Source organism: Macaca nemestrina, chromosome 9, assembly GCF_043159975.1.
Source record: "Macaca nemestrina isolate mMacNem1 chromosome 9, mMacNem.hap1, whole genome shotgun sequence".
NCBI classification, from domain to species: domain Eukaryota; kingdom Metazoa; phylum Chordata; class Mammalia; order Primates; family Cercopithecidae; genus Macaca; species Macaca nemestrina.
This window is the reverse complement of record NC_092133.1, coordinates 83,520,376-83,544,437: the sequence shown is the minus strand read 5'-3', so window position 1 is coordinate 83,544,437 and position 24,062 is coordinate 83,520,376. Positions and strand designations below refer to the sequence as shown.

Genomic DNA, 24,062 nt, shown 5'->3' with positions numbered 1-24,062 from the left:
TATTGCATAAATAACCAGAGAAAAGTCACTTAAGTGGCCATAAAAGAAATGGTGAAAATAAATGCAGAGAGTTATATTTAGAGTAAGAATGCCCACATGTATTACAGTCCCCAAAAAGCAATTAAGCAGAAGAAATTGCTTTTAGAGCTTGGAAAGATTTAAAGTGTTGCCATTAAAGTTTGAGTTGAATGTTACTCCATGAAAAGAATATATTCTTAAACACTGCTGCCCTGTGCACCAGCACATAACTCACTTTGTGGACAAAGACATAAAGGCTCCGATATTGGACCTGTTGCTGGTTAGAAATGTCTTGACAAATGGGATCTACTAAAACTAAAGAGCTTCAGAACAGCATAAGAAACTACTATCAGAGTGAACAGGCAATCTACAGAATGGGAGAAAAATTTTGCAATCTATCCATCTGACAAAGGGCTAATATTCAGAGATTACAAAGAATTTAAACAAATTCACAAGAGAAAAACAATCCCATCAAAAAGTGGGTGAAGGAAATGAACAGACACTTTTCAAAAGAAGGCATTTATGTGGCCAAAAACATATGAAAAAAACGCATCATTACAGAAATAGTCATTACAGAAATGCAAATCAAAATCACAATGAGATACCATCTCAGGCCAGTTAGAATGGCGATCATTAAAAAGTTAGGAAACAACAGATGCCAGAGAGGATGTGGAGAAATATGAACACTTTTACACTGTTGGTGGGAGTGTAAATTAGTTCAGCCATTGTGGAAGACAGTGTGGTGATTCCTCAAGGATTTAGAACTAGAAATACCATTTGACCCAGAAATCCCATTACTGGGTATACACCCAAAGGATTATAAATCATTCTGCCAGAAAGACACATGCACACATATGTTTACTACAGTACTATTCACAATAGCAAAGACTTGGAACCAACCCAATTGCCCATTAATGATAGACTGGATAAAGAAAATGTGGCACATATACACCATGGGATACTATGCAGCCATAAAAAAGAATGAGTTCATGTTCTTTGCAGGGACAAGGATGAAGCTGGAAACCATCATTCTCAGCAAACTAACACAGAAAACCAAACACCACATGTTCTCACTCAGAAGTGGGAGTTGAACAATGACAACATATGGGCACATGGAGGGAAATATCACACACTGGGACCTGTCAGGGGGTAGGGGCCAAGGGGAAGGATAGCATTAGGAGCAATACCTAATGTAGATGACAGGTTGATGGGCAGCAAACCACCATGGCACATGTATACCTATGTAACAAGCCTGCACCTTCTACACATGTATAACTTAAGTATCACAAAATAAAAGAAATGTCTTCATTAATAATATTTCTCACCTTTTATAGACATAAATTTAATTCACAGTTTGGCGGGGCATGGTGCCTCACACCTATAATCCATGCACTTTGGGGGGCCAAGGCGGGCAGATCACTTGAGGTCAGAAGTTCAAGACCAGCCTCGGCAACATGGTGAAACCCCATCTTTACTAAAAATACAAAAATTACTACTCGGGAGGCTGAGGTAGGAGAGTCGCTTGAACCTGGGAGGCAGAGGTTTCAGTGAGCCAAGATTGCGCCACCACACTCCAGCCTGGGCAGTAGAGCGATGCTCCGTCTTAAAAAAGATAAAAATCAAAATAAAATATAAAAATAAAATTTACTTCACAGTTGTAACCAGCCTAAATTAAAAATATTTCTTAAGAAAAAGATTGAGACTTTATGGTTTAGATAATTGTGTTTTTATGACAGAACACCTACATACACACGCGCACGCACACACACACACAAACTAAAGAACTTTTTCTGTTATATACCAAATCATACTTTTATTAGTGTGGTTAATTTTATTTTATCTTTCTCTCTGTGTTTCTCTCACTCATCAATTGATCTATTATCTGTCTCTTAGTAAATCCATCCATTCATCCTTCCGTTCAACCTTCTATTACTTTTAATATTTTTAAATAAACTGCCTTATTGCTCTGATTTGTATTAATGTAGACTGGCAGAACATGAAATGACAGAAAGACTTTTATTTGCATGGAATCTCCTGAAATCAGCTAATAATTCACTATGGACTCTATTTACTCAGATTAATAACTGTGCAGAAATGTCATTATTTGAAGAACACAAATCTGGGGACAGACAGAATTTTAATCATGGGCTCTGTCATTGACTGACTGTGTGACTTTGGTCGCTTAAATAATCCAGACTCTAGTCTTCTCAATTATAAAACAGGAATAATAGTGGACTTAACTTTATTATATGTTAAGCAACATACATTGCTTTGGGTATTCAAAGAAGATAATTAATTGCCATGGATTAGGAATCTGAAATAGAAGCTTGAATTCCCAGGAGTGAAACAAATTTAGCAATACTTGCATGACTATTGGAGAACCAGGCCACCTAGCAGGTATACATATGCCCCTCGGACTACCTCCTAGATATTTTCTGCCATGTCAGCAGTAGGCAGAGGACCAGTTGGCTTAGTGTTTATATTGTTTGCATGTGGCAGCTCGAACAATGTGATATGAATATGAACTAAGAAGGGAGACACTTCACACTTAACATCTGTTCTTCAGTTTCCCCAACAGGATGCCTCCAAATGTGAAAGGAAACTCATCTATAGCAAGCTGAGAAATGAGTCTAAACAACTGACATTTTGGAACAACATATTTGACACTTGTGAGGTCCACCAGTTGTGGCTTAACCAAGAGAGCCATTAGATATTCACAGTATCCATCTTTTAGGCATACACATCTAAAACACACATCCGTTTGTCTTATTTTAAATCCATATTTTAATTTTCAAAATATTATTTCATGGATATTTTGCCACACAATTATGCTAGTTTTTACTATTTTCTCCCCTAGTGTGTAAAAGAACAAGAGAATACAAATTCCTTGGCATGTCAGTTATTTAGTCATTTCAAATTTTCATATTTCCAGAAGTCATAAGAGTATTCGTCTCTCACAGACGTGATTATAAAACGCATTTGATTTACCAACTTTTAGTCTTCTGTTTTCTACAAATTAACTCTCTTGTGCAAATGGAGAAATAGCATATGTATTTGGTACTAAGCTTCTCTCGTAATTTTCAGAACCTCAGCAGGTCTGATTTCATTGTTTTGTAGGAACTGGGCTTTTAAAAAAATCAGACCATATGATGATTTTGATATTAACACTCTTCTGAAAGACTAAGTGAATGAACTAGTCATCTATACTCACTGATTAAAAACAAAGACAAACGTATTCCATAGTATAGAACTTTGGGTTTGTCTAATTTAAAAAAAAAATCATTTACAAATGCCGTTTCTGAGGGACAATAGCATTTCTCTAGGATACATCTATGTACATGCAACTGAAAAAAATAGCTTTTATATTTACTTTATCTCTTGCAGGAGTTGTATAGCTACATAAGAGTATTGTAATGCAAGAGGCACATCATAAAAACTGTTTTGTTATATGTTATGTGCATGTGTATTTGTGTATTTACATATCGACAGCATACTCACTGTTGTTCAGTAGCATATCTTGTGATGAATGATGAAACCAGTACAAATTAGATGTGAATTTGACTTATGAACTCTTCACATCCACTACCTCATAAACATTACAAGTTAGAGAATGTAGAGACTTGAATCCACAAACCACGGATGTCAAGATTAATATATTATGTTTTGATTACTTGAAACTGCCTGTACAATTGAATTTACAGTTGTTTTTTAAAAAAGAAAATGGAATTGAGAAGAAGTGCTACAGCAATCACACTTTGAAGTGCTACAGCAATCACACTTTGTGATTTAAAAGAAAATAAATACAACTAGTTCATGCTCAGAAAAACAAAAACAACAACAAAACAAAAAACGATGGGAACTTTATTACCCTTATCTATACTCTCCCACCTGCAAGAAAAAATGCCTCTCCTCACAATGAATAACACTAGGTAGAGGAAATATCTCTGCTTAGTTTTAGAAAGGAAGAGAAAAAAAAATTGTGAAACATTCATATGTAAATAAGAATCTGAAGGAAAAGGCAACGTGGAGAATGGGGCCTGATTTCACCACTGGGAGGGAGATGCAGCCTGGCAGGCTCACAGTGACTTTTTCATAGTCAGAGCCATCTCCCCAAAGGTAGAAACCAAAGCAAGTGTAAATCAGAAAAATGATCCTCAGTACATTACATTTAATGTCAAAACATACTTTGTAGAATATGTGAACTGCAATCTTATTTTGAGAGCTAATCTAGAATTATGGTTATATTTGGAAGCTTGATTCTGTTTGCCTCATTTGGTCCATTTGGTTGTATATTAAGGCTTGAACATAAGGTTTGTGATATAAAGCTGTCTTTAAATAGGCTCCATGACATTTAAAGTTATCTGCTGGGAAATAATCAACTTTTTCAAATTCATAATAGCCTTGCTTTGGGGAAATTGGTTTTGATATGATGAGCAAATGGATCACTAAAGATCACTGAGGTGGGGAGTAGTGATGGGAAGCAGTCATAGAAACCACTAACATATGTCATGGTTAATAATATCAGGTATTTTGATGCTAGTGTCAATGAGATCCAGCATGCCAGTTAATTTCAAACAAAATAAACAACAACAAACACTTTGATTGTGTTATACAACTTGCATTCATTATTTTTTATTAGCTGTAATCTACCTGTCTGTTTATCCATTGATTGATTCATCAGTGTGTATATATGTGTGTGTGCATTTCAGAATGGAACGAGTGATGAAAATCATATTCTTTCATGCATAGATATTTGTAGAGGGCCTGCTATGTGCCAGATATTAAGCAATTGCAATTGAGTAAAATAGTGTTTAAAAACTACTCATTGCCTTCAAGGAGCACAGTGTCTAACTAGGGAACTAGACAAGTAAATAGGCAATTACAGTGTAGGATAGTCCTGGGGATCAGAAAATGAAAGTCTCAGCAGCAGACTCAGAAACAAACGTTTTTCTCTGACCTTCTGCCATCCTCTTGTCTCTCAGTTCTATTCTCCCATAAGGCTAGCCATGGAAACTAGAATCTCTCTTCCACAACAGTGGGTCATAGTAAACAGAACCCCTTTTCTTCAAAGCCAGCCATAAAACCAAAATATATTAATCTAATTTTTCCTCCACCTTATCTGTGTAAAAACTGGCCATAAAGAAATTATCTGACTTACCTTGTTTGACTGAACATCTTAAGACTCCCATTCCAAAGATTGTGCTACCCCATAACCAGAAGAAGAAAACAACACATGCTTAGAAATGTCAAGAAAAATCTAGACTGACAAGCCTTGCTGGGTTTCCCCACCCAGTCTATTAGCACCATTAGATGATATACCTTTCTTCCAATAGTATCTCTACACAGCTGTCCATACTTTGTTAATTTCCCCTGTATCTTAGGGTCTGCCTTTGGAAGGCTGCCATGTATATTCATTAAATGAATTTCCAAGTCTTTTTTTCCTCCTAATATGCCTTTTGCAACTAGATTTTTAGTAAAACCGCAGTGGGACAAGGGTCTTGGTGTCCACAATAGCAAGTCTTATAATACAAGGTTAAGTACAGAATGAACCCACAATGAGGAACATAAGATTTGAGGAGCTTAATATAAATCATGGAATTTGCCAATTGTTTCCCAATGAAAACAATAGCATACAGCACATATTTTACTGAAGCAGAGACAATACCTTCTTAACACATTAATTTTATCACTGATAAAATCATTAATTTTATCATTAATTTTAAAGTGAAACACAATGGTCATTACCTGCCCAAGCTTAAGAGGCTAATTATCAGGCAGGGCGTGGTGGCTCACACCTGTAATCCCAGCACTTTGGGAGGCCGAAGTGGGCAGATCATGAGGTCAGGAGATCGAAACCATTCTGGCCAACATGGTGAAACCCCATCTCCACTAAAATACAAAAAAAAAAAAAAAAAAAAAAATTAGCTGGGCATGGCATGCACCTGTAGTCCCAGCTACTCAGGAGGCTGAGGCAGGAGAATTGCTTGAACCCAGGCGGCGGAGTTGCAGTGAGAGGAGATCGTGACACTGTACTCCAGCCTGGCAACAGAGTGAGACTTTGTCTCAAAAAAAAAAAAAGAAGAAGCTAATTATTATCAGAGTTGTGAGTAGAATCCAGGACTCCAAATATGAATCCAGTGCTTTTTGCATAAGTTATGCTGCTTCAATTTACATTTCTTTCTTAAAATAGTAGAAATCAGTGGAAATGAAACATTTGCAAAGTGAAATCTTCTTGCTTGTTTTTCTTTTATTTTTTTCTCCGGTTTGCAATGAAATCAGTATAACAAGTAAAAATGCAAATAGATAACTAATCAAATTCATGGCTTACACCTGAAGAATAACATCATATAAATGTTACTACTGATCTTAGAAGTCCCATCCATTTCAATGAAAGCTATATTTGGGAATTCCACAACTCAGTCTGCTCTTAGTACGGATGAAGGAAATTGTTTCTGTATCTGGCCAAACTAATATGGAGTTTGGGATACATTCTGTTAAATTATGTACTTTGATATGATGTAATATAATCCAAAATAATACATTTATGCTACATACAATGTTTCATTAGAGATTTAATGAACAAACACTCTGATCCCCCTCTGTGATACTATTTTTAGAAGAGGCTCGTTATTATGATTAAATATGACTTAATATAGGTGTAGGCTTCCTAGGTTAATAAAGACCAGAAAAATGAATTGGTCATTCTAGAACTTTGTTCTCAGCTGGAGGAGAAGCGATAACATCAATAACATTGTAGGCTCACTCTTGGCTCTAATTGACACTCAGAATAATAGGATTGAATACTAAAGCTCATCTCAACCAAACTGGATTGACAATAATGCCTTTACATCCACAACCGATTTACAGGTTAACTGTAAGACCAGTACCTTTGTTAGGGAGGCAGATCAATTTTATCCGAAATATATGTTTAAACTTATTAGCATTTTGGCTCTGAAATCAGTGAAGCCTGTGAATCTCTTCCAACATTCACTAGCTTGCTGAGACTGAACATTTCTGAGATGCTCTGAGTTCTGGTTATTTTTTTGTTGCAGGAAGTCAGGGACCCTGAATGGAGGGACCGGCTGAAGCCATGGCAGAAGAACATAAATTGTGAAGATTTCATGGACATTTATCCCTTCCCCAATCAATACTCTTGTGATTTCCTATGCCTGTCTTTACTTTAATCTCTTAATCCCGTCATCTGAGGATGAATGTCGCCTCAGGACCCTGTGATCATTGCGTTAACTGCACAAGTTGTCTGTAGAGCATGTGTATTGTTTGTAGAACAGTATGAAATCTGGGCACCTTAAGAACAGGTTAACAGCGATTTTCAGGGAACAAGGGAGATAACTTTAAAGTCTGACTGTCTGTAGGCCAGGCAGGACACAGCCATATTTCTCTTATTACTGAAAATGGGTAAGATAAATATCGCTGAATTCTTTCCCCAATAAGGAATATTAATAATTAACAGCCCTGGGAAAAGAATGCATTCCCAGAGGAGGCCTCTGAATGGCCACTCTGGGAGTGTCTGCCTTTGTGCAGATGTAGATAGGGATGAAACATGCCTTAGTCTCCTGCAGCGTCCCCAGGCTTGCTAGGATTAGGAAGTTCCAGCCTGGCAAATTATAGACTGGTTCTCTGCTCTTGAACCTTGTTTATCAATGACAATGTGTGCACAGCTAGACATGCAAGTTCATTAGTGATTCTAATTTTGCTCTGACCTTGTGATCTCTCCCTGACCTCCTGCCTTGTGATCTTTTGTTGCCCTTAAAGCATGTGATTTCTGTGACCCACACCCTATTCGTGCACTCCCTCCCCTTTGAAAGTTGCTAATAAAAACTTGCTGGTTTTACGGCTCAGGGAGCATCACAGAACCTGCCAACATGTGATATCTGCCCCAGACACCCAGCTTTAAAATTTCTCTTCTTTGTATTCTTTCCCTTTATTTATCAGACCAGACAACACTTAGGGAAATAGAAAAGAACCCATGTTGAATATCGGAGATGGGGTTCTTTAACTCTAAAATAGATGTAAAATTTCAGGAAAGAGATCAAGAATTTTTGGTATATACAAAGTACAAAGTAATAAATGTAGACTCATTAAATGTGAAGGTAGAATATAAAAACAAAGTGGCTATAAAGGAAGTTATCTCTTTGAAATTTGTGACATCTGGACTTTACCAGTCTAGAGCAGAGGTCAGAAAATGTTTTTTTCCAATTGGCCAGATAATAAGTGTTTAGTTTTCTGTAGGGTACATAATCTTGGTTCAACTCAACTCATTGTAGCAAAACAGCAGCCATGAGTATATGTAAATAAATTCAAATGGTTGTATTCTCACACACCCACACAAAAAGTTTACTAAAACAGATAGGAGGGAGTGACATAAGCAAGATGTTGCATTTGGCAACTCCAAGCTTCTGTCCCTCCACAGAAATATTGAAAAATGAGCAGAAGTCATCAGAATCAACATTATCAGAACACTGGAAAACAGACAGGTTTATGGCAACACAGTGAACACTAAAGCATTAAAAAGTCAATGTAAAAATAATAAAAAATCATTGTGGCAGTTTTACTTTCCCTTTCTATAACCACTTCCCAGTTGAAGAGCAGTCTTGCAGACAGCAGCCCACATTCCCAGTGTGAGAGAATAGTCCCTGTTTCCAGAGGTAGAAGAGACAACTTTATTTGCAAATTATTTTGGCCCATTTTAACCTATATGGGGGCTACCTGAAGGAATAATGTAAGGTACTTTCATCTGCTTTGTCTATTGCACAGCATATCCAAGTGGTAAACATGGTGGGAATTGCTTAAATATATTGTTGGACTCCTAAGAAACCCAAGCTTGAGGCAAAAGACATTTAAGATATATAAACAAACATCCAAGGCCTGGAAACACAATAAGAACAGAGATTTTCCTTGGAAAATTAGGGTAATAAAAAACACCCATGAGTTAGGAGAGATTTGAAAAGCCTCATACACGCCAATTATACAGTGCATGTTCAAAAATACCTAAGAAGTCCTTAAGTTTTATAGTGTTTTGGAGCTTTGTTTTGTCTGATACTGATCCCTAAACTTTTATTTTTTCAACCTTTATTTTAAGTTCTGGGATACATGTGCAGATGTGCAGGTTTGTTACATAGGTAAATGTGTGCTGTGGTAGTTTGCTGCACAGATCAACTCATCATCTAGTTATTAAGCCCAGCATCCGTTAGCTATTCTTCGTGATGCTTTCATTCCTGCCAACCTTAACAGGCCTCAATGTGTGTTATTTCCCCCCATGTGTTCATGTGTTCTCACGGTTCAGCTCCCACTTATAAGTGAAATCACACAGTGTTTGGTTTTCTGTTCCTGCATTAGTTTGCTGAGAATAATGGCTTCCAACTCCATCCATGTCTCTGCAAATGACATAATCCTGTTCCTTTTTATGGCTACATAATATTCCATGGTATATATGTACCACATAATCTTTATTTAGTCTACAGATCCCTAACCTTAATGCAAGTCTGTCTAAGTGTTTAAAGAGGTACTCAGGACGGAGCCAAACAGTAAAGAAAGAGGTTGCTTGGTTGTTGTTGTTGTTTTTTTTTTTTTTTTTGGTTCCTGGTGTTCAAGAAAACTCTGTCAAACACTAGCTGAACAAAAGCTAAAGAACAAAAACTTTATTCAAAATATATGCAACAAACATATTTGCTGAAAAACAGTAGAGAAAAGTCATTATACCAAGAGTTTACTACAGCCTTCAATAATTACAAATGAGCAAATCCTGAGAAGCAGGAACACTGATTTCCAGAATCACACTGTAATATTCAAGCGTCCATTTTTTAACAAAAAAATCACAAGGCATACAAAGAAATGGGAAATACGACATATTTAATAGAACAAAATAAATTAACAACTACCATCCCTAAAAATATCTTTAAAATTGTAATTACCAGCAAAAAGATTATTTTAAAAAATTGTCTTAAACGTGCTCAAATAATTGAAGGAAAACCTGAACAACCAAATAAGAAAAATCAGAAAAATAATAAGTGAACAAAATAAAAATATCAATAAAGAAAAACTATAAAAGGAGCCAAAAATTCTGGAGCTTTGAAGTATAAAAACTGAAATAAAAAAAATTAAATAGAGAAATTCAACAAATTTTACCAGTCAAAAGGCGAAATCAGGAAATTCACAATAGGGCGATAGAAATTATCTATTCTACCTATCAAGTCTAGAAGTAGAAAAGAAATAATAAAAGTAAATGGCACCTAAGGGGCTTGTGAGATGCCACCAAGAGGACCAACATATGGAGGAGAATCCCAGAAAAAGCAGACAGAGAGAAAAGGCAGCACAAATATTTGAAGAAATAATGGCTGAAAACTTTCCATATTTGATGAAAGATATAAATATACAAATTCAAGAAACATGAATAAACACCAAGTAAGATAAAGAAATCCACACTGAGACATACAGTTGTCAAATTATTGAAAGCTAAAGACAGACAATTTTGCAAGTAGCTAGGGAAAATAAATTTATTATGTACAAGGGATTTTCAATAAGATTCAGAACTGATTTCTCATTATAAACGATAGAGGTCAGAAGATAGTAGAATAATATGTTTTAGTCCTGAAAGAAACACCAAAAACAATAACAACTGCTTACTGAGAATTCTTTATCTAGCAAAACATTCTATCACAAATGAGTAAAAAATTAAGACATTTACAGAGAAACAAAAGATGAGGGAGTTTATAACTTGCAGACCTGCCCTATGAAAAATGCTAAAGAGATTCCTTCAGGTTGAAATGAAAAGACACTAGACAATAACTTAAAGGTGAATGAAGAAATAAAGATTTCCTGGAAAAAGTAAGTCCATAGGCAATTATAAAACTTAGTATTATTTTATTTTTAGTTTATAACTCCACTTTTATTTTCTATATGTGTTGAAAAAAATTTATAAAAATATTTATAAATTTATGTTATTCAGCACAGAATGTATATGAATGTAATTTGTGAAACAACATGAAATGGGTAAGGGGACTGCACAGACATGGAGTGTTTCGTGCTATTGAAATTATGTTGGCATTAACTAAAACATAGATGATCATAAATTTAAGATATTAAACAGAATCCTTATGGCAGTTAGAGACAATATTTTTAAAATGCAGACATAAGAAAATGATAAAGGTTTTAAAACATTTCATTATAAAAAATCAACTAATCACAAAAAAAGTATTAAGGGAAGAAATGAACAAAAAATTATAAGCCATACAGAAAACAAAAAGCAAAATGGCAGTAATAATTCTCATCGATAATTTCTGTAAAAGCAAATGAAGTAAACTTTCCAATTGAGAGGGAAAAGTTAGTGTAATAGACTTTAAAAATCATACAACTACATATTTTCTATAAGAGACTCCATTTAGATGCAAGCCACAAATAAATCAAAAGTGAAAAACAGAAAAATATATTCCATACAAATGGTAACCAAAAGAGAGGTTTTGTGGCTCTACTCAAATGACATGAATTGACTTTAATTTAACTACTGTTACAATTGGAACAAAGGCATTAAACACTAATAAAAGTATCAATTATTGAGAAGATATAACAATTATAAATATGCATACACTAAACAACAGAGCCCCCCAGAATATACAAAGCAAACACTGGCAAAATTTAGGGAAAGAAGACGTAGTTCTGCAATAATAGTTGGAGACATCAATGGGCTACTTCAGATTCCTGATAGAAAATCTGCAACAAGGAAATAGAGGAATTAAACAATAGTGTTTGTATAAATCAAATAGACATACACAGGACATTCCACCCAACAACAGCAGAATACATGTTCTCTCTGATAGCCCACGTGTTTGGCAACAAAGAATTCTTCAATAAATTTTAAAAACATTAAACTTATACCAAGCATCTTCTCAGAGCACAGTGGAATGGAACTTTAAATCAACAACAAGAGAAAACTGGAAAATATACAAATATATGGCAATTAAACCATGGGCGCCTTTTCAAGCAATGGATCAAAGAAGGGAAATTACAAATATCTGAAGATATGTAATAACAACACAACATACTAAACTTACGAGATGAAGGAAAAGCAGTGCTCAGATGAAAATTTATAGTTGTAAGAGCCTACATTAAAAAATGTACAAAAGATCTCAGATCAATAACATAACTTAAGACTTTTATGAACCAGAAGAGAAAATTAAACACAAGTAAAAGAGAGGAAATAATAATAATTAAAATAGAAATAAATAAAATACAGGGCAGGAATTATAGAGAAAGAAATAATAAAACTAAAGTTGATTTTATTAAAAAATTGACAAAATTGACAAATTAATCTATACTGATAAAGAAGAAAAGAGATAATAAAATAACTGAAATCAGAAATAAAATTGGGGCTATTACTACTGACCTTATAGAAACAAAAATGATTATGAGGATAATATGACCAAATTAGGCCATAAACTAGATAACCTAGATGAAATTGCTGAATTTTCTAGAAACACACAAATTACCTAAGCTCACTCAAGAAGAAATAAAAAATATATGTCAACAGACCAAAAACAGATAAATACAAGTCATAGTAAAAAACCACCTAATCAAGAAAAATCGAATACCTACCTACCTACCAGATTTTTTTTTTTTTTTTTTTTTTTTTTGATAGAGTCTCCTCTGTTGCCCTGGCTGCTGGAGTGCAGTGGTGCGATCTCGGCTCACTGCAAGCTCCACCTCCTGGGCTCACGCGATTCTCCTGCCTCGGCCTCCCAAGTACCTGGGACTACAGGCGCCCGCCACCACGTCTGGCTAATTTTTTTGTATTTTTAGTAGAGACGGGGTTTCACCGTGTTAGCCAGGATGTTCTCAATCTTCTGACCTCGTGGTCTGCCCGCCTTGGCCTCCCAAAGTGCTGGGATTTCAGGCGTGAGCCACAGAGAATACCAGATCGTTTTAATGGTAACTTCTAGGATACATTTAGAGACGAACTGGCAGCAATTGCTTGGCAAACTTTCCCAAAAACAGAAATGGAGATATTACTCATTAATTCATTCTATGAGGCAAGTATTTCCCTTAGTGTAAATTCAGATGAAGAGATCATAAGTAAAGAAAATTGCAGGTGAATATTCTTTGCACATATAAATGCAAAAATCTTTACCAAATACTAGGAAACCAAATTCATAAACAGGATTAGGCCCTATGACCAAGAAGGATTTATCTTATAAATGTAAGGGTAGTTCAACATAAGAAAATCAATCAATGTAAAGCAGCACATTGAAATTACCGATGTAATACAGCAAAGAAGAAAAAAAAAAGAGATGAATTCATTTGACACAGAAATAGCATTTGACAAAATTCAACACACCTTCATGATAAAAGTCACTGAGCATATAGAAGGGAATTTCCTTAACTTAATAAAGGACATTCTAAAAGTACCCCCAGCTAACAACATATTCAATGGTGAAAGACTATACACTTTTCTTTAACATCAGGAACAAGACAAGGATGTCTGCTTTAATCACTAGTGAACATTGCAACTTCTAGCAGAGCAATTAGCAAGACAGACAAATAAGAGGCATTCAAACTGGAAAGGAAGGAATGAATTATCTCTCTTTTCAGACTACATGTTTCTATATATAAAAAAAAAAATCTGAAAAAAATCCATCAGAGAGCTACCAGAGCTAATAAAAAATTCAGCAAAACTGCATATTACAAGGTCAACATGCAAGATTCATTCATGTCTCTATATGCTAGAAATAAATAATCCAAAAACAAAATTAGGAAACAAATTCCATTTATGATAGTATCGAAAAGAACAAAATACCTAAGAATTAATTTAATGAAGAATGTGAAAAGAACAAAGCATTACTGAAAGAAATTAAAGAAGTTTTAAACAAATTGAAAGTAACCCTATGTTGATGGATTTGAAGACAAATTAATAGTGCTAAAATAGCAGAACTACCTAAGCTGTCTAAAGATTCAATACGATATTTAGTAAAATTCCAACAGTCATTTCACTGAAACGGAAATGCCAGTTCTCAAATTCCTAGAATTGTACATGGAAATCCTAAAAAGCAAAGACAAAGTTGGAGGACTCAAACTCTACCATTTCAAAACTTATCAAAAACCTGCAGTAATTAAAATAGCATGGAATTAGCATAGGATAGGTACATAGATAAATGGAATAGAATTGAATCCAGACATAAATCCATATATTTATGGAAAATTTATTTTCAACAAGCCTGCCAAGTCTATTCAATGGGCAAAGAAAAATCTTCAACAAATGATGTTAGGACAACTGAATTTCCAAAGGCAAATTAAGATTAGGCTTCATCCCATATACCAAAATTAACTCACACCATATGTAAAAATGTACTCATACTATATACAAAAATTTATCCAAAATGAATCAATGACTCAAATATGAGAGCCAAAACCAGATACCCTTAGGGATAAATCTTTATGAACTGGGATTTGGCAATGGATTTTTAAATACAACACCAAAAATACCACAGCAACAAAAAATATATAGATAAGTTGAACTTTATCAAAATTAAAAACATTGGTTCATCAAAGGACATTATTGAAGAAAGTGAGAGACAGCTTACAGAATGGAAAAAAATTTGCAAATCATATATCTCATAAGGATTTAATATCCAAAATATACGAAGAATCTTTAAAACTCAATAACAGAAGACAAAGAATCTATTTTTTAAATTTCCATAGTTTATTGGGGAACAGGTGGTGTTTGGTTACATGAGTAAGTTCTTTAGTGATGATTTGTGAGATTCTGGTATGTCCATCCCTGATCATTAGTGATGCTGAGCATTTTTTTCATATGTTTGTTGCCCATTTGTATATCTTCTCTTGAGAAATGTCTATTCATGTCCTTAGTCCACTTTTTGATGGGATTGTTTGTTTTTTCCTTGTTGATTTGTTTGAGTTCATTGTAGATTCTGGATATTAGTCCTGTGACTATTTTTTCCCGCTCTTTGGGTCGTCTGTTTACTCTCCTGACTGTTCCTTTTGCAGTGCAAAAGCTCTGGTATAAAAATAGGTGCATAAACCAATGGAACAGAATAGAGAACCCAGAAATAAACCCAAATACTTACAGCCAACTGATCTTCAACAAAGCAAACAAAAACAAAGTGGGGAAAGGAAACCCTTTCAACAAATGATGCTGGGATAATTGGCTAGCCACATGCAGGAGAATGAAACTGGATGCTCATCTCTCACCTTACACAAAAATCAACTCAAGATGGATTAAAGATTTAAATCTAAGACCTGAAACCATAAAAATTCTAGAAGATAACATTGGAAAAACCCTTCTAGATGTTGGCTTAAGCAAGGATTTCATGAGCAAGAACCTAAAAGCAAATGCAATCTAAAGATAAATTGCTAGGAATTAATTAAAGAACCTATTTTTAAAATGGGCAAAGAACTGGTTCAGACATTTTCAAAGAAAATGTACAAATAGCCAACAAGTATATAGAAAGAGAGTTAACATCATTAGTCATTCAGGAAATAAAAATCAAAATCGCAATGAAATACTATTACACTACTTCGCAACAATATTTTTTTGAGACAGAGTCTCACTCTGTCAACCAGGTTGGAGTGCAGTGGCACAATCTCGCCTCATGCAGCCTCCTTCTCCCAGGTTCAAGCAATTCTCTTGCTTCAGTCTCCCAAGTAGCTAGGATTACAGCTCCCAGAATTACAGCAGATTTAGAGAGACTCTAGCGCAGGCACGTGGTGAAAGAAGATTTATGGACAGCAAAAGGAAAGTGAGATACAGGAACAACTGGATTGGTTGCAGCTGGGCCTTTGCATTATTTGAACATGGTTGGAACTGTTAGATACATTTATATATATATATTATATATTTATGTGTATATTTTTATATATATGAAAAACACATTTTAACTAGCTTCTGCACTCACTCCTTTATCACTCTTTTACTTCGCTCAGATTTAGAACAATGTGAAGAGTTCATGAGCTCACATGTTCTCCCAAGTTCAGTTAACAACACCAGCTTGAGGTTGCTGTACACACTTAATAAAATGTGCTAATATTTAATAAAACCAATATTATTAATAATTTCCTCATAGACCCTCCACTCTTTCCCTTTTTCACAAAAGCAAATCTCCTCTCTTTATGAGGCTCAGATTGGAGGGTTTATGCCATATTTATTTTAATACACTGACTTTGTGAAGATATCCTGAGAGTTCTGGAATTTTTCACATCAACAATTTTCAGATTGATTTATTCCCTGTCCTTTTTTTCATTTGTAACTGTTTATTAGGACTTGTTATATATCAGACGTTTTGCTAACAACTTTATAAGCAGTATCCCATGTAATCCTCAAAATACTCTATGAGGAATTTTTGTTATTTATTCTCCTTTACAGGCAAGGAAATCTAAATCTCATCTATGTTCATTACCTGTTCCAATGTTACAGAGGAGAAAGGTGATGGAACTGGGATTTTAATTCCATCCAGGTGATCCTACATCAGCTCTCACATTTAATCTCTTCCCAACTTTGTCTATTTCTTTTCAGCTCATAATGATTTCATATGTGTGATTGATTTTGCCTGACTGAGCCAAACTGTATTAGCATGTTATTAGATTAGAATAACTTAATCCCTTTACTTGGAGAAAAAAAAAAAATCAATTAAACAACTACATTGATGAACCAGAAGAGCTGTTCCCTTGTCTACAGGCAAGGGAATCTAAATCTCAGCTAAGTTCATTACCTGTTCCAATGTCACAGAGGAGAAAGGTGATGGAACTGGGATTTTAGTTCCATCCAGGTGATCCTACATCAGCTCTCACATTTAATCTCTTCCCAACTTTGTCTATTTCTTTTTTTTTTTTTTTTTTTTTTTTTGAGACAGAGTCTCGCTTAGTCGCCCAGGCTGGAGTGCAGTGGCGCGATCTCGGCTCACTGCAAGCTCCGCCTCCCGGGTTCACGCCATTCTCCTGCCTCAGCCTCCCGAGTAGCTGGGACTACAGGCGCCCGCCGCCTCGCCCGGCTAATTTTTTGCATTTTTAGTAGAGACGGGGTTTCACAGTGTTAGCCAGGATGGTCTCGATCTCCTGACCTTGTGATCCGCCCGCCTCGGCCTCCCAAAGTGCTGGGATTACAGGCGTGAGCCACCGCGCCCGGCCTTGTCTATTTCTTTTCAGCTGATAATGATTTTATATGTATGATTGATTTTGCCTGACTGAGCCAAACTGTATTAGCACATTATTAGATAGAATAACTTAATCCCTTTACTTGGAGAAAAAAACAAATTAATTAAACAACTACATTGATGAGACAGAGGAGCTATAGAATACATTAAAAAAATGTATTCTAGCTGTTTTTTAAGTGTGATCAACGGACCAACAGCATCCACATCATACACAAAAGTATCAGAAATGCAAATTCTTGGGTACCATTCCAGCATGAATGAATCAGAAACTAAGGAAACAGCAATCTGTGTTTTAACATGTCTTTTAAGTTAATTTTAAATTCTAAAATATATTAACCACTGCCACAATCAAGGGGTCAGCAAATTAATGAACATGAGTCAATCTTAGGCACCTCCTATTTGTTTGTTTTTTTAAATTTTAATATGACATACATACCTCATTAAAAAATTTTAAGTGTATAATTCTATGGTAGTAATTACATGCAAAATAGATGAACATCAGAACTATCTATTTCTAAAATTAGCTCATCACTCCAAACAAAAACTATACTCATAAAACAGTAGCACCTTTTAACTCTCCCTCACATCCTCATAATCACTAACATATTTTTGGTCTCTATGGATTTGCCCATTCTAGATATTTCATATATTTGGAATCATATAACATTTATCTTTTTGAGTCTGGCTTCTTTCACTTCGAAAATGTTTTTAAGGTTCATTACACTGTAGTGTGTATCAAAACATCATTCTTTTTATGGCTGAATAATAATCCTTTGTATTTATGTATGACATTTTGTTCATCTATTCATTGATTAAAGATTCATCTGTTAGGGTTTTTCTGTCTTTTGACTATTGTAAAACAAACATGCTGCAATAAACACTGGTGTACAAGTATCTGTTTGGGTCACGCTGGAATTATTTCGGGTATATACCAAGAATTGGAATTATTCTGTGTTTAGCTTTTTGATTAACCTCCAAATTGATTTCCACAGTAAGCGTACAATTTGATATTCCCACCACCAATGTAAGCGTCTTTAACTTTATCCACATCTTGGCTAATCCTTTTTCCTCCCCCTACTCTCTCTCTCTCTCTCTCTGTAGCTATATATTATTTATTTATTTATATTACAGTCATCCTAATAGTTGCAAAGAAGGCCAGGCATGCTAGCTCATACCTGTAATACCAGTACTTTAGATTATATATAAATATACATTATATATATATTTTTAAGGCAAGAATAGGCTGAATTATATATACATCTTGCTGTTTGCAGTGACCATTCTGGCTTATCATTACAGAAGACTTGTTTTCTTCTCCTGTAGAAGTAACACACTTTACTACTTTTGAAGACTGATTGTTACATTGATTCTATGAGTGTCGTTAAGAGAAAAATTTCAACCAAATTGAAGTAGTACGAGCAATGAACGATGGGCGAATCAGGCGGCTCCCAGAATTACAGCAGATTTAGAGAGACTCTAGCGCAGGCACGTGGTGGAAGATTTATGGATGGCAAAAGGAAAGTGAGGTACAGAAACAACTGGATTGGTTACAGCTGGGCCTTTGCCTTATTTGAACATAGTTGGAACTGTTAGCTACATTTGGCCCAAACTCAGTGATTGGTACAGGTGTGGGCTACAGTTGGCTTACACCTCCACTTGTTATAGTTCACAATGTACAGAAAAACCTTTAGGTTGAACTTTAAATATGTAAGGAGGCAGCTTTAGGCTAAACCTGATTTAACAATTTCCCTCTTTGGGTCATTTTCTCAATTTTGAGATATTGACCAAAACTTTAGTTATTGATGTTACTATTACCATGGCTCTTGAAACTTACTGGGAAAGAGCAGAACAGTGAGTTTGGCAAAGATAGGGACAAGGACTGAGTAGAGGGTATATCCTTATGCTGGAACATCCTGTTTACAGAAGAAAAAAAAACCTGGTCTGTTCTAGAATCTATGTGTTTCCTATGTTTTCCATTATCAAACACAGTTTGATTACGTTACATTTAGCACAAGCAACCCCAGTTTTGTTTGGTTTGGTCTGTTAGGGCCTAGTGCATGAGCTCAGTCCAAAACAATGGCCTCCCATAATTTCCTTTAAAAAAGTCCTTTTTTTTTAGGTCAGGTTCTCACTTAGGTGAGAGAGTGACCAAACTTAGGGCCTTAGCACCACTCTCAGTTACCATCATTTTGGGTTTCTGGTCTCAGCATGTCATTTGTAAGTTATGGTGTCCTTATGGTTGTGCATTTCTTTCAGCTCTTGTCATTCCAGTTAAAGAGAGACCATTTGACATTCTAGAGATGGCTGCATGCAAACATTTAAAACTTTTAAGAGAATAAAGCACACCAGGGAGATTATTATGACTATCAGGAGGATAATATCAAGAGTTTGGAGCATTCTCCTTACCCGGGGTCCCCATAAACCAAACCACCTAAAATTAAATAGATCAAAGAATGAGCTATATAAAGAGTCTACTCACTTAACTAAGGAGTATATTCATTAATCCCCTACCACTTAATCTCTATAATATGTGACGTTTTCTTCATAGGCCATAAGTGCCAGCAACTGTACAGATACTTTTGTTTAGCCAGTAACTAATCTAGAGCAATTCTATTATTTAGCATAACTTTCACAAGAGAATTTTCAGTTTGTCGTGTAACCATAGTCTTACAGTAGAATCTGCTTCAGAGCCTATCATGAGGGATGCATTTTTAATCATTGCGTCTTTTATTCCAAACTATGGAAAAAGGACCTAACAAATGATGCCCTTTTAGAAGAGTGAAAGCCTCCCAGCAATGTTCTCCTTAACCCATGATGTGGGTTAAGAGGAGTAAATCAATGTTCTGTTTCTGATTATGAGGCCATGTACGTACCATTAAAGTTTCTCATCTACATTGGGCTTCATTTTTGTCTATTAAGGTATAAGGTTATCCATGTATAAAGCTGGCCGCAAAACCCTTCACAAAAAAAAAGTATACCCCATAAGTGCACACAAGAGAACGCTTTCACTTGTTTTTCATAGAAGCATAAGCAAGGGAAAAATAATCAAAGATAAGAGTCTCATGATAGTAGAGAACTCTTGATCTGAGATCTTGGGAAAATCTGTTCACATCAAGGATGCCATCTCCTTCTGGGGAGAAACCCCACTGGTTAGCTTTTCTTTAAGGGTTCTAATGGGTGTACAGTTCCAAGACTGTAAAGGGAGACTTCTCAGTTGTGAGATTATGAACCCAAGGTTCAAGGTCCTGAAGTTTTGCTGTAGTGTGGATGCCAATGACAGTCTTTCTTTGATGTTCTCAGAAGATCAGTCTTCAGGTTCTAGTTTATGAAGGGGTTGATTGTCTTCAGTGAACCATAAAAACCTTACTTTACCTGGTAAAAAAACACTGTAGTCTAATGATCTACTGTTATAATGATGGCAGCAGCATCCCATCTGGAGCAGCCACTGCCATCACATTGGCTACAGTGGTGAAACATGGCCAGGAGCTGGGGACAAGTGGGAAACATGCCCCTTCTGAGTTGGTGGAGTTGGAGCTTCCTGGGAACAGTTGCAGCAGCCCAAGTAGTGGCTGCAGACCTGGGCCTCCCACTCCATGGAGCAGGCAGGAGACCTGTCCTTGAAGGTGCAGCTACAGATGCCCAAGCCATGGCTGCAGAGCCAGGCATCTCTACACTCTTGGGGGCACAGGAAAAAAACCCAGGGCCTTGCAGACTTGAAGGTATCTTCTGCTCCCATTGCCTGGCTCCTCCCCACTCTCAACACCTGCTCTGATCTTGGAGCATGGTTGTGGGTAGGTCCAGGTGCTGTTACAGTCTGGTGGGTGTGCACATGCTTGGGGCAGTGCTGACACACCAGTACCATGTTGCCTTTGGCCCCTGCCCAGGCTCTGGGCACTGACGAGCATGGAAGGGAAGCCAAGGAGATGCTGAGGGCAGCTTGGCACTGGCCTGCAGGCATCCTTTGGCACAAATAGCCTGGGTGCCATGAATGGCAGCAGGAGGCAGACAGGCTCCTGCACAGAAGGGGGTGGGCCCTTGGTGAGGCCCTACCTTCAGGCCAGGATGGGTGTGAAGGCTAGGGTCTGGGCTGCCAGTCCCATGGACCAGAGTGTAAACCTGTGATGCCTTTTCTGGGGCCGTCCATGGCTTCTCACGGACCAATCAGTGTGCATTTCCTCCTTTCTGTGACCCATAAAAGCCCCAGGCTCAGCCAAAACTGAGCAGACATTGGGATGACCAGCTACAGAGAGCAGCTACCCACTCCAGGGCCACGTCTCTTCTGAGACATGCAGATGTCAGGATGCCCAGCTGCAGAATGGAGGTGCCCACTCCAGGACATCCTCTGAATTATTCTGTTACTCATAGCTCCTCTTTGCTCACCTCCACTTGTCTGTATACCTCATTCTTCCTGGAGGCAGGACAAGAACTTGGGACCTGCCAAATGACAGGGCTAAAAATGCTTTAACACAAAGAAGGGTGAAACACACCCCTTGGTCACCATGTTGTGGATGACAAGAAGAGAGAAGAAAAAAAGAGCTGTGGCTCTCTCTATGGGAACCCAGACCTGGGAGCTCACCAGACTGTTACTGTGTCTATATAGAAAGAAGTAGACATAAGAGACTCCATTTTGTTCTGTATTTGAGATGCTGTTAATCTGTAACCCTACCCCCAACCCTGTCCTTGCAAGAGACATGTGCTGTGGTGACTCAAGGTTTAATGGATTTTGGGCTGTGCAGGGTGTGCTTTGTTAAACAAGTGCCTGAAGACAGTATGCTTGTGAAAAGTCATCACCATTCTCTTAATCTTAAGTACCCAGGGACACATACACTGTGGAAGGTCACAGGGACCTCTGCCTAGGGAAGCTAGGTATTGTCCAAAGTTTCTCCCCATTTGGTAGTATGAAATATGGCCTCGTGGGAAGGGAAAGACCTGATCGTCCCCCAGCCCTACACCCGTGAAGGGTCTGTGCTGAGGAGGATTAGCAAAAGAGGAAAGAAGGCTTCTTGGCAGTTGAGATAGGGAAAGACATCTGTCTCCTGCCCATCCCTGGGCAATGGAACCTCTCGGTGTAAAACCCGATTGTATGTTCTATTTACTGAGATAGGAGAAAACTGTCTTAGGACTGGAGGTGGAACGTGCTAGCAGCAATGCTGCTCTTTGTGCACAGAAAATGTTTATGGAGATGTTTGCATATGCACATCAAGCCACAGCACTTTTCCTTAAACTTATTCATGTCACAGAGATCTTTATTCACATGTCTTTCTGCTGACCTTCTCCCTGCTATGACCCTATTGTCCTGCCACTTCCCTTTTTCTAAAAGACGGTAAAGATAATTATCAATAAATACTGAGGGAACTCAGAGACCGGGGCTGGCAAGCGGGTCCTCTGTATGCTGAGCGCCGGTCCCCTGGGCCCACTTTTTCTTTCTCTATACTTTGTCTCTGTGTCCCCTTCCTTTTCTCAAGTCTCTCATTCCACCTGACGAGAAACACCCACAGGTCTGGAGGGGGCAGGCCACCCCTTCACTGTGGAAGCTGCTTGTGGTGTGTCTGGTCCAGCCAAAGCCTTATAGTGAGCTAGCACCCATGCTGGCACCTGGGGCTGCCTGTCCCAGCTGCAGCAGCTTGTGTGTCTACCTGTGTTAAAACATATTGAACAACATGAACTTCCACTCACCAAGCCCGACTTGATCGCCCAGTCTACCAGTAGCAGATGACAACATTGAACCCCTGATATGGTGACATTCTCTGGAGTAATCAGCTGGCTGCCTGGGATGTAGTTGATTAATTTCTGGAAGCGCATTGTGAACAAGCTTGAGAGTTAACTTTGAAAAATATATAACATGATAATACTAATGAAAAGAAAGCTGGATTAATATATTAATTTCCAACAAAAAGACTTCAGAGAAAGAACAATTATAGGGGGATACAAACGGGTATTACATAGTAACAAAAGGTTTAATTTTCCAAGTAAATATAACAATCCTTAATGTGTTTGCATGTAACAGGCTGTCAAAACACATGAGGTGAAAAGAGATAGAATTGCAAGAACAGACAGATACATCCACTATTATAATTGGAGATGTTAACATCTCTCTATCAATAATGAATAGAACCAGCAGGTGGAAAATCAGTAAGGACATAGTTCAACTGAATAGCACCAAAATTAGTGAGTCCCAGTCTCTCTTCCCGGAAGTTGATTCTTGAGCAGGACGTCAGGAGTAGAGTGATGTCCAGGCCATATCTAATAACAAATAAATCAGAATCTGGACATGATATGTAGGCATTCATTTCTTTAAAAAAATTGCCCCAGGTGATTCCACTGTGAATCTAATGTTAAGAAGAAATATGTGCAGTCATTTTCTTTGAATTCATTCTGCCTGAGATATCTAGAGTTGTTTTGGTTCTTGACATTGTTTTGTTTAGCAATTCATTCACTCAATTTTGTGAATTAACTTTCAAGAAATGCCTTTTCCTTGTTATAAAATTATATTGTTTTATGTGATTATAATTTTTAAATTGTGATAGAAGTTGCTATCCCAATGTTGGTCAAAGGAAACAACATTTCAGTTGACAGGAGAAATAAATTTCAGAGATCTATTGTACGTTATGTAATAGATCTATAGTGACTATAGTTATAGTGACTATGGAAATAGTCACTATAGTCAATAACAGTAGTATATAATTTAAAATAACTTAAAAATTATTAAGAGTAGATTTTAACTATTCTACATATATTTTTCTTAGTGACATGTGCATCTTCTGTCATCTTCCATGGGAAATTTGATGCAACCTCACCTGAGGCCATCACTTTTTCCTTGATGCTACGAACCATCCTATCATGTGTTTGTACCATATCAATAGTGAA

The 24,062-nt window shown here is 36.8% G+C and overlaps 1 pseudogene; it reads right to left on the bottom strand.

Moving 5' to 3' along the window:
• The window catches only part of LOC105468974 (BEN domain-containing protein 3 pseudogene), a 66,586-nt pseudogene extending 42,557 nt beyond the window's left edge, over nucleotides 1-24,029 (bottom strand).
• Between the last annotated feature and the right edge of the window lie 33 nt (nucleotides 24,030-24,062).